At 34.9% G+C, this 12,320-nt stretch overlaps 1 protein-coding gene across 4 annotated transcripts in view; it reads right to left on the bottom strand.

The window, feature by feature from the left end:
- LOC131694190 (rho guanine nucleotide exchange factor 11) overlaps nt 1-12,320 on the bottom strand; it is a 387,472-nt gene that overhangs the window by 294,835 nt on the left and 80,317 nt on the right. The gene's annotated exons all lie outside the window — the stretch shown is intronic.

Raw genomic sequence — 12,320 nt, 5'->3', positions numbered from 1 at the left:
TTACTAGGCGCATTCAAAAAAGGTTTCAATTCTCAAACATTTTACCAAGGTGCCGTATTACATTACTCTTTTTACCCTGAGTGTTTGATAACCTCCGTATTGAAAACACAATTTCAATTTTGTTCTTTATCAAAAATAGGGTGATGAGCCTATTTTGGCACCATTATGGAGAGGGTCGCACTATTTTTTGAACAACTTAAAAAGAAGCCATATTACCTATAACCTTTTTCAGAATAAAGTATCAGTGTACTGTTTCTTAAACATCTGTATAATGCTTATTTGGCAGAATTGTCTCAATTTTCACCATAAATGAAAATAAATGTTCTATTCTGTGCATCTATTCCCACCTGAACGTTCCAATTATCGCCTCATGGGTGTGCCGATTTCCACCTCATCGAAAAACAATCTAGTTGAAACGCAATGCCTCATATTTCATTTGCGTCGATTCTAACTAGGTATCCAGATCATGGACGCCAACGCGTGATTTGTAAAACGAATTATTCTGCTTTTTTCAGCCGATCAAAACAAACGTAAACATTACGCACACGAAAGAAACTCATCAGCTGTTAGTAGAAGAGCGCCCAGAACTGCGCATGCAGGAAATAACCATGCGAAAGTTAACAACTGGAATATAAAGTTCACATCACACATTACTTCCTCCCGATCCAAATTGTATGTGCAGATGAAAATAAAATATCTGCAATCAACAATTAGTTGAATAACTTGAAATAATTGATTACTTATACCTGAAATTGCATAACATTATGTTTTCAAGTTCATGTTTTGGTTTGGCCGCACTGGTGATTCTTTTCTGTATGATGGATGCAAAAAGTTGGTTTTGATTGTGGTAGTGTATCAGCAAAACATGCCAATAATAGGAACCCCCGTATTTAGTTTTATCCTATTATAACACTAGGCCTATTCTAGTGTTTGACGAGTGCTTTTAAAGTGAAATAATCGTAAAAAGGTTCTCCAGCTAAAATAAAGGTATGTATCAGTGCAATATTTAATATATTTGTGCCGGAATAACGAGATATGAGGCGGTAAATGCTGGCTCGAAAGTGTTTATTTTGCTAAGCGCCGTTGCGTCCTGTTTCGGTTCACTACGCGAGTGAGGCGGATCAGCAGATATTTCAATAAGGTGATTTTGTTTTAATAAAAAGTTGGATTTAGTGGATAGTTCTGAATACGTATGTGCACAACAAATAAAGAATATAACTTGAGCTTTTTTTGCACACCTGTTTTAGCCAAATCGATATTGTCATTATCTCATATGCTTGGTTCGAAACCAAGGGGTACGAAATAGGGTCACAATAGGCTCTACTGCCATAATAGGCACATCACCCTATGTGGTCGACCAACGAAGGGGAGCTACGAAAAACACATATTGAGGACAACACAAAAAAGGACGAGCTTACATTGTGCTGTAGTCAGGTATAAAAACTTAGCATGCTGTTGTTCACGATCAGTTCGTTTGCAGCATCAGCATGCAGCAGTTTGTTTGCAGCATCTCCCGCAAAATTCAAACCGTCGCACAGTGATGCCGAGGCGGAAAAAAGTAAAAAAATGCACCTTTTAATTTTGTTCCAAGGTTATTTTTGTATTATTGTACAGTATATGAAAAATGATTTGCCAAAATTTCAGGACGTTTGGATGAGTGGTTGGCCCGCTACAGTATTTCAAAGTTCAGTGCGCTCATTGTTCGATTTTTTCTTCCCTTGTAAAATATATGGAGAAACTGAAACAAACTTTATCTCGATTTTCAAATAGGAGCACACACTTTCTCGCATGTAACACTAGGCCCATTTTGAAGATTTTTTTATCAGCTTTTCGAAAATCTCTATGACATCTTGCGCAATTTTGCGCAAACCACATCTTTTTGGTATTAACAGTGTACAGGTATACATCGATTTAACGTACTTGAGGGATTCCAAGGGAAAGTGGCCATAAAATATGACCATCTCCGAATCGAACAAAACTTTGCAGTTGTGTTCGGATCATGAATCTCCATGATATTTTCTGTCAATTTTGATACAAGAGCATTTTTTTTAAAAGGGCGTAGAAATTTTTGCATGCAGCATGAAAATAAAAATTTCTCGGTTACCGTATTTTATACAGCAAAAAATCTGTCTGAGAAATAGTTGCAGGGAATGGAAACTTCTACACGAAAAAATATACACTGATTTTTTTAAATATTGTAGTTCTCGAAATATTTTAAATTTTGTTCCAATAAATGCAATAACAATTATTCCATTTGTTTACGACCTTTTCATAAGTTATTTGTGTTTCTCCATCAAGAACAGAAGGTTTTGCAAAATGCTCATAAAATATCCTGCGACTTTCCCGTTGACATCAAGGCGATATTGGGAACAAGTTGAAAGCTACAAGAAAACAATGAATATATGATTCAGCTATAGGATCAGATGATCAAACTATATAGTTGAATCATATTTTTGTTGTTTTCTGATAGCTTTCAAAAGGTTTACAATAACACCTTGATGTCAAAAGAAAAGCCACAAGAAATTCAATGAGCATTTTCATAAACCTACTATTTTTGAAAGAGAAATGCGCACATCTTATGAAAAGGTCGTAATCAAACAAAATAATAGTTTTGGTTAAAATAAAATTTAAAATATATCGAAAACTAATGCATTTTCGAAATTATTTGTTATGAGCATTTTGATTTGAAATAGTATTTGGAATTATATTCAATAATAAAATAGTATTCTTTATTGAAAGGAGTATGAATTTTAATAATATGCTAAAAGTTGTTAATAAAACTTTCTTTTTTCTTTTCGATCAAGAAGAGTTTAAATTAAATTAAATAAGAGTTTGTAAACTCCAAAATTAAACCGAAACTCAAAGAAAAATGTTTCCATAAAATATCTAGATACATGTATGAGAGACGAAATCGATTGAATTCACCTAGTAGTGCGATGACGAATTTCGCGCCAAATCGTATTCAGAGTTGGCAGCACCCTCTCAGATTTTAATGAAACTTTCTGTACATGAAGATTTTGTCACAAAAAGCCACTTTGCATACGTTGTTTTTCCAAAAAAGATCTAGACTGTCTTTTGAAAACGGTCAAACTTTATTTACCAATTTTTTTCAAATGGCTATAGTCTAAAAATGACAAATCCTACAAAAAAATGTTGTGTGAGTGATTTTCCCAAAATTAGTCAAGTTTTTGAATAAAAATATTGAAAAAATTCTCCATTGATTCCTACACTAAAAAAAATCGATTTTAAAAATTTAAAATCGATTTGCAAAGAAAACCCCATTTTTGATTTGGATGAATTTCATTTTCATTGGTTTAAAAATACACTGAAAAAAATATTCAGTTTGGACGAGGAAAAGTTTTTTTCAAATAACTTTTTTTCCTTGAAAGTGCCCAACTTGAAATTTTGACGGTAGGTAGGGAACATAATTACCTATCAACAAACAAAATTTCATCCAAATCAAAAATGGGTTTTGTTTTGTAAAACGACTTTAAATTTTTTAAATCGATTTTTTTCAGTGTAGAAGTTTTTTCAATATTTTTATTCAAAAATTTTACTAATTTTGAGAAAATCAATCCTACAACATTTTTTTGTAGGATTTGTCATTTTTAGACTAAAGCCATTTGAAAAAACCTATTTTAATCCACCTAGCGGTGCAATTGTGCCTTTCTCATTTCTCCAAACTATGATTTAATAGCTGGTTCGTACAATATAACATTATGGAAATGTCTTTCATTCTTATTACACTTGGTAAGTATATATAAGAGCACCTTTTTGCATTCATCGCGGTATCGGTTTGAATCGGAGTTTTCTATGTGATCGCACTCCACAACCCGTAACTCCGGAGCCAGAAGTCGGATGGAGATGGAATTTAATATCAGTTTCCGGGGACGCCTTTCATTTGAGACTAAGTTGATCAAATCGGTCTGGCCATTTTCGAGAAACCAATATAACCGTTTTTCTGAATTTGGATGCTTCCGGATCCGTCGATGGTGGCCAGAGTGGCCAAAGAGACTTTGAATGACTGTTGGTGACCTAGATCTACAAATTCAACAGTTGTGTTAACATTTTGGAAAAAAATTCACCTTTTTACATTCATCGCAGAATTCGTTAGAATCGGGATTTGCTGCGTGATCGTACGTATCACCCTGTAATTCAGGAACCAGAACTCGGATCCACACAAAATTCAACAGCAGCTGATGGACCTTTCATTTAAATTCAAGTTTGCCAAATCGGTTCAGAAAATTTCGAGAAACCGATGTGGACAAATCAACAAATTTTGTTTTGTATCCATACTCTTCAACTCGTAATCCGTAAAAAGATGTCGGTTGAAAATGAAATTCAATAGCAACCTATGGGAATTTTATACCTTTCATTTGAATCTTAGTTTGTAAAAATCGGTTCAGCCATCTCCGAGAAACCGATGTGGACATTTTGTTAACAAATCCGTACATACACACATACATACATACATACATACATACATTTTTACATACATACATACATACATGCATACACACACACATACATACACACATATTTTGTGATCTCGGCGAACTGAGTCGAATGTTATATGAGACTTGGCCCTCCGAGCCTCGGTTAGAAAGTCGGTTTTTGGAGCAATTGCATAACCTTTCTATATGAGAAAGGCAAAAGAATAGTATTTAATTACCTTAATCAGCATGAGTTCAATGTTATCTTCATGTAATTATATTTTGAAATGTTGGTGGAATGGGTTTGAAAGTGGAGGGAATGGGGGGTTAGTAGAGTGAGAGTGGAGGATGCGTCAGAAATCCTTCATCTTATTTCGGTATACGAGATGGATGAAGGAAATGCAGGCGTGAGGGTGGTCCAAGGGGAGGGGAGTGATGAAGAAGGGAGGTGTAAGGGCAAGGAGGGGGGGGGGAGGGAGGGACGGCGACGCAATACTCAACTGCATATTTTGCCTTCCATTTGAGACTTGGTTTGAGAAAATCGGTTCAGTCATCACCGAAGAACCGATGTGACTTTAATTGTGGAATATGCCCGGAATTCCGGACTTCCGGAATCGTCGATAGTGGACAATATATTCAAAGAATGTTTGATTGGCAATCAGTGCTCTAGATCTGCGATTAGAAGTAATTTGGTGACCATTTCAATAGTTTTTAGCCTCTGAGGTATTACGATTGTACCGATTTATATGGGAAATTCCAGTGTATCCTTACTAACACCCCTGTAACTCCGGAAGCAAGAGTCAGAACAGAATGAAATTCAGCAGCAGTCAATGGCATTACTGTATCTTTCATTTGAAATCAAGTTTGTAAAAATCGGTAGAGAATTCGTTGGGGAATGGGTGTGATATTAGCTTAGGAACTTGGCGGGTTCCCCGGGGGCGTCATGAACCGTCATAGGTGGCCAATGTGGTCAAAGTTGCTTTGATTGATCATTAGTGATCCAGACCCGCAAACTAGAGTAATGTTACATCAATTTTAATATGTTTTACATCATTTGAACATCATGGTGGTACCAGTTTATATGGGAATTTGCTGTGTGACCGCACTCTTCAACCCGTAACTCCGGAACCGGAAGTCGGATCAACTAAAAATTCAATGGCAGCTTATGGGAGCGTTATACCTTTCAGATGAAACTAAGTTTGCGAAAATCGGCTCAGCCATCTCTGAGAAAATTGTGTGAGTTTAAATGACACACACACATACACACACACATACACACACACACATACATACACACACACAGACATTTGCCGATCTCGACGAACTGAATCGAATGGTGTATGACACTCGGCTCTCCGGGCCTCGGTTAAAAAGTCGATTTTTACAGTGATTGCATAGCCTTTCTTTATATGAGAAAGGCAAAAAGGGTAAAACAAAGTTTGACCCGTTTCAAAAGACAGTCTAGATGATTTTTGGAAAAACAAAGTATGCAAAGTGGCTTTTTGTGACAAAGTTTTCATGTACATAAAGTTTCATTAAAATCTGAGAGGGTGTTGCCAACATTTGTTCGAGTTGGCGCGAAATTCGTCCGATGAAACCTTTCTTCTATCAACTAAGGGTAAGGTAAGGTATTCTCGGTAAAAAACTTTCTAACTCAAAAAACATTTTTTGGTGATGTAGAGTATGAATTTCCATACAACAATGCAACATTTGAACAATGTTTTCCTTAATTTTCATAGCAATATATTGAAAATTGGGTGAGTGACACTGAATCTTCAGGAGATACCTCGAAAAAATGCGATGTACACTATACAAACTAATCTACTAACACACTCTGTATCTCCAAATTTAAAGAAAACGTGTCTTTGTACCAAATTAACCTTATCCCCTCCTTAATATGTATAGGTTGTAATAGCATGTGTATCATATGAGGTTTTTAGTTCGTAGGGCCAACAAAGAACATTTTTTAGAAGATTTCATCCAACATGCGCTATTGACAGTCTGCGTTCTGGTGGTTAATATATTACTTTGATAAAATATGGCGAGTGGGAGTTCACTTATGAAGAGTGAGAAGGGAGGAGGGAGGGGTTCGGTGCATTAAGAGGCATTTTGCTTGTAATATTTGATTTTAAAGTTTTTAATTTGGTTTGTGTTCTAAATAGCAGTTTTTGATATATGGTTGTTGTTTATTGACACAGATGACAAATTTTGATCAAGTAGTCATCGACATTTTGCATCTATGATTGATCTTACCTACTTGTATCTGGTTGAATCACTTAAAATTGGCCATCTAAACTAATCAGTTCGTATTAACTCACAAGTGCTACGTTATGTTTATGGTTCAAAAAACATATTTTCTTTATGAAGATTATCACTTGATATACTAGCCACTTGTTATTGTCCTCAATTCTGTGCATACATCATGAATGCACCAGTTAATGGTAAGTTTCGTTCGAGGTTTTGTCTCATTAAATTTGAAGCTTTATTATTGTTTCATTTAAAAAGCATTATTATTTTACTGTTTATGATAAATCTCTTCTTCTTTTTATAAACAATAAAATTTAAATTTTATCCAAAGCTTGAGTTTGTGAAGCTCACAATAATAAGTTATTTTTGAAAGATATCATTTTATAGCTCGATATACTCCCCACACGAAGTATTCATGCCTTCAACAAGGTTGTTTCAAATGACAGCCTCAACAAATTCGCTAAAGACACGAAGTCTGCTACTATTGTTTTTGAAAAATTTATTCTGCACATTTTTAAAACTTCAAAGATGACGGTTTCGGAATGCCATTTTGACAGTAAGTTTTCACCAAACCGAATTTCTGGCCGCTGACTCCAAGTAAGTAGAAACAAAGTCGTTCTACACTCGTCCACAAGAAACTTCTTCGAATACTGCTTATCTATTATAATTCGGTGAAGACCCGATTTAATTAGCCCTCGATTTGATCAGCCCCCGATTCAGTCTGCCCCCGATTTTGTCAGCCCCCGATTCGATCAGCCCCCTATTTTGTCAGCTTTTTGACCCGATTTTGTCAGATTCATATCAAACTATGTTCTATGGGCTCTAGCAGACAAACAAGGCTGAATCCGAGTAAATCCTTTCTTGAGCATATTTTTCTTATCTTAAAGATGCAAAGATGCAAAAATAAAAAGATCAATCTACTTTAAATTTTCCCTCTAAGCGAAATTTATATTAAATAATCAGAAATAGTTATGAGGCTTCAGGAACTAAAGAAGAATATTCTAACAGCTTCGGTTTATTCTAAAGAGAGAAAGAAATATGTCCCGATTTAGTCCCCGTTTCGTCAGCCTAAAATATACCATGGGGCTGATAAAAACGGGTCTTTACGGTATTTATTATTCACTTTGCCCCACATTAATTGGTACATTTTTTTTGAGGATAATTTTTTCAATTGCAACGAACTACACTAATATTTTAGTAGTTTTCAAGGAGTTATTTTATCGACTTCTTCCAAAATTTGGCGAACCTACTCCTATTCTTTTTCCCTTCTTTATTTCGACTATTATGTAGCCAAATTTTCTTTTTTACTTTTTAACGATATTCAGTTAGCTAGAGATTACTGAGTAGAGAAAGTTATGAAAATTTAGAGCCATTGTACTCAAGTGAGAGCAAGGATGTGAAATATACAGATCGGAAAACTAGAAGTGGCAAGGTCATTAGAAACAGGCTTCAAATCTTACGGTCTAATCTTTTGTCTTCTGCTGCTAGCAGTTGAGCTTAGGCAGAATTACTACGAATCGCTTAAGTCTACCAACATGTCTCAACGGCAAAAACAGACTTGTCCCTCTTTAACGTGAGAACCGATAAAAGAGAAGTCAAGTAAGATCACCACTAAAAACCTGTCGACGATTACTCTCATTCGTGCGATAGTTTATGTTAAAAGGATATCCTAAATTATTTGGTATGCTTAAGGGCTTATATGTTGCGAATTGAGTATTATTTTTTAATAAACTGAGTAATGACCGTCGCTCCACAACGCAGTTTATTTTTCATGGCTTGCGGTGAGCACGATCTCTCCAATTGCTGAACTGAATATTATAGAATAGGCGTTAGTTTTTAGTATTCTTTACAGATTTTACTCACCCAGATTTAAATCGCGCAAATGGCTCTGAATCAGACCCCTAAGACGATTTCACTAGATTTTCAGAGCAGCGTGAACAGTGCACTAGCGCGGGTGACAGAAGTTTGTCGAAGAGTTTCGCGAAAAAAATGTTTTAGTAATGATAATGATTTTCCGTGACGAGATATGAGAGTTTTTTTATAATATGTTCTTTGACATTAGGATTAGTAACATTAATTTAAATCAAAGATATTACTGGGAATTCACTTTTAAAAAAAGTCGATATCGAAGTAAAGTTTGAACTATTCACGCATGCACTTCAGAGGTAGCCTGATATCAAGAGCTGCAATTTCAGTTCTTAGTTCACAGTCGTGTTGGAAACTTGAGTAAGCGCAATTGAGAGTATGAAATTCAAATAGATTAAAAAAAATCGATTTTTTTGGCCCAGCACTTTAGGAAAATTCAGTTTTTCCTACACAATGCATTGATTGAAGAATTTAGATATGTTATTAACAGAGCATTAGTAATAATTCGTTTGTCCGTCTATTTTATGAGCCATTTTTCCGCTTTTCCAATGATTTGGTTCAGCCTTTGAGATTTCTAGCACTGATGTTGTCCTATACTGATTTGAGCGTTTCTCTGAGTATGTGTTATCAAAAGCATCGCGAAACATCAAGTTCTAAATGTTCTCAATCGAAATAATATTCGAAGAGTGTGCTAAGAGTTATAAGAAATGTCTCATCACACTGTTAGGTGGATTAAAAGCGTTTTTTTATCTGTGTGACTTTAGTTCAAAATTGTTTTTTTCTCTCAACTTTTTTATTGTAAAATCGAATAAAATAAAGGATCTACAATTTGACATCATTCCAAATCTAATTTGGATAATTTCAAAAACCAGAAGAATTTTTTTTTCATTTTGGAACCGTAAAAAGTTAATGAATCAAACATATTGAAATGGGAGTACTACCGAAAGAGAAAATGAATATTCGTGCGAGTCTATTTTATTTGAATAAAGTTATGTGTTTTACCACACACCAGAAAATAATGAAATTCAAACGACATGTAAATCAATACGAATGTAAACATACACAACTTGAATCAAAAATTTGATTGAAAATTAAGTTGAATGCGATGTACTCAATGGGAGTATCAAAAAGCATACGATTTTACAGTTTCGTTCGTGTGATATTACATGTCATTTATTTTACAGCAATATTGGTTTAAAAATACATTAAAGTGCATTGGTATCCCGTTTAATGAAGCTGTAATTTTCAATCAACGTGTAAATTTATAAAAAAAAATCGTTGAAGAAAGCACGACAAGTGGTGTGTGTGTGGTGGGACTTAATTTTACATAAATATTCATGCTCCAAATATGTGCATGAACATAAATTTAAAATTATAAAAAAAAATTCTGTGCATTTTATTGACGGTTCAGTGTCCTTTCGATTCAAAACTACTATAGTCGATACATTGATTTATCCAAACACCTTATTTCAAGCAAATTTTACAATTTTAAATTTTCAAGTAAATCGGTTAAAAAAGGAATAATTTTTAGATTTCTTTGCGATACAGAGAGTGGTAATAGTCAACCAATTTCCACTGTATATGGCAACATTTGAAGAATAATTTCTTTAGTTTGCATAGCAAAGTGCTAGAAATTGAGCGAGTGATAGTGAATCTCCAGAAGCACTTTGAAAAAATGCAGTGTCCATCATAACTCAAAATGTACTGGACTAATTGTTTAGAGATTTTGTACAATCCTTCCTGGACCCAAGTAACCACGTGAAATTTTCTTTAAATTATTTGAAATTGTTTTTAACGTTTCGCGTTCCGCTCTTCAGCACATGACAGCCGTCTTGACCGTCATACAGCAACCCCCCATTTACCTCCCTATCATGGTATCTTCAGGTATTAGGGCTATGTAGACATCATATTCGTAATCAGCGCCCCAAAATTACCCAAGAAACCATTGTTTGAAAATATTTAATACACTTTTTTAATTTTTTCCGACTTTTGTATGAAGAGGAATCACTGTGCGTCGCACAGTGGTCCCAAATTGAAAAAAGACGGTCATAACTATTTTCTGGTTCCCAGTTACGTTTTTGTGCTTCGGTGTCTTCAGAAAAGTTTCATAAAATTTGTTTGCGCATATTTTGAGATAGGCACCTTAATTCTCATTAAGGTGGTATAACAAGTTTTGAGTATCTTTTTTTTATTAAATAATCAAAAAAAATTTTTCTTCTTTTAACTTATACAGTAATTCATTTGGAGTAACTTTGCTGAAGAAATTGTTTATCGATATATTTTTCAATGCAAGATATAACTGTGTGATTAAAATTGTACTCTAAAATCAAGTTTTTTAAGTTTTCTTCACAGGATCAGATTTAATCACTTAGGTATGTTCTAGAAAGTTTTAGATATCATCAAAACACACAACTTTTGTGAACACACCAATGGTCTTTGGCGTAAAATTTAGGATATAAAACATATTTCAGTTAAAAAATAGGGTTTTTCTGCATCATTTTGTGTTTGAACCGGCAACTTCCGGCAGCCAATTTTTGGATATGTTTTACAATATAGTACAACCTTGCATTTGAAAAAAAAACTGGAGTCCTATCTTGAAAGATTTGTATCTGAGCTCAATCAACATTCACACGAAAAACGCATTGTATTCTATCTCGCCAGCTTAGATTAATCCCTGAAACAGAGAAAACGCGTACACTAAGTCGACAGCATGCAAATCAATGCATACCCCCAGCACCATGTCGACAATTAGCTTAAATTTCAATGGTTTTTTCTTTTGATTATGTATTCCTGTTAAAAATTGGAAAAAAATACACGAATGTTTGAAAGTTTCATAAGGAACATTATATTATTAGTACCGCAAATTATTGTACACAGCAGAAATAATAAGTCAATTACTCTCATAATCGTCACTGCACTCCACTTCATCTATCGATAAATCTGGTTCGTTACTGATCTCCAACGCAGTTTCTTTCAATAACTCCTTTGCTTCAGCAGGTAACGCTTTTATTTTTTTTGAAGACGCTTTACGCATGCTAGAAATAAGGGGGTCGGACGAAACTAGCAATCTAAAAAAAACGTCTTCCATTGTTTTGGACCTGCTACATTTTCGGCTAAAATCTCGACGGAACTTCTTGATATATTTGTTGCAAGCCTCCTGGGCCTCTTCAGACATTTGTCCTATCGGCAACAAGGAAGACTCTATGATTTGGGCTCCATGTATCAAGATTTTGTGTACACTAGTGGGCATGTAGTACCATGGATAAAGTTCGACAAATCTTCGTGCAGTTTCCAGAGCATACGCCTCAAACTTCACAATGTGTATATCCAAACCACATGCAATTACCCGCAGAATCACATAAAACCTGTCGATTAAATTCTGGTCTATTCCCGTGATGGATGCAGAAACTTGCGCGTTTTCGAAAAATCGGCGCGCTGTGTTACCGTCATTTGTGCTTCCATACCCCTGCTTTGGTATATCTACTAGAAGTCCCAATTGCTGCTTAAAATGAAATTGAATTTCCTTTTTGCGTTTCTCCATTCTAGCTTTTTCGTCCTTGCAGCGACATTGCCATTTCTTGACATCTAGTCTATAAGAAATATGCAATAAGCACTCAAAGAACCGAATCCAGGCATGTAACGACGAAATTCCAAATTCTAAGTTTTCGGAGACTACTGGCTTTTTCAACATTTGATCAATTCGATTAAACTGACTAGAAGTTGAACCGCAGAGAAAACAACGTTGAGAAGAATTTGTGTTAGTCAATGAATTAC

The sequence above is a fragment of the Topomyia yanbarensis genome, chromosome 3 (assembly GCF_030247195.1).
Source record: "Topomyia yanbarensis strain Yona2022 chromosome 3, ASM3024719v1, whole genome shotgun sequence".
Taxonomy (NCBI): Eukaryota; Metazoa; Arthropoda; class Insecta; order Diptera; family Culicidae; genus Topomyia; species Topomyia yanbarensis.
Note: the sequence above shows the minus strand (reverse complement) of the source record. Positions and strands in the feature narration are given on the sequence as shown.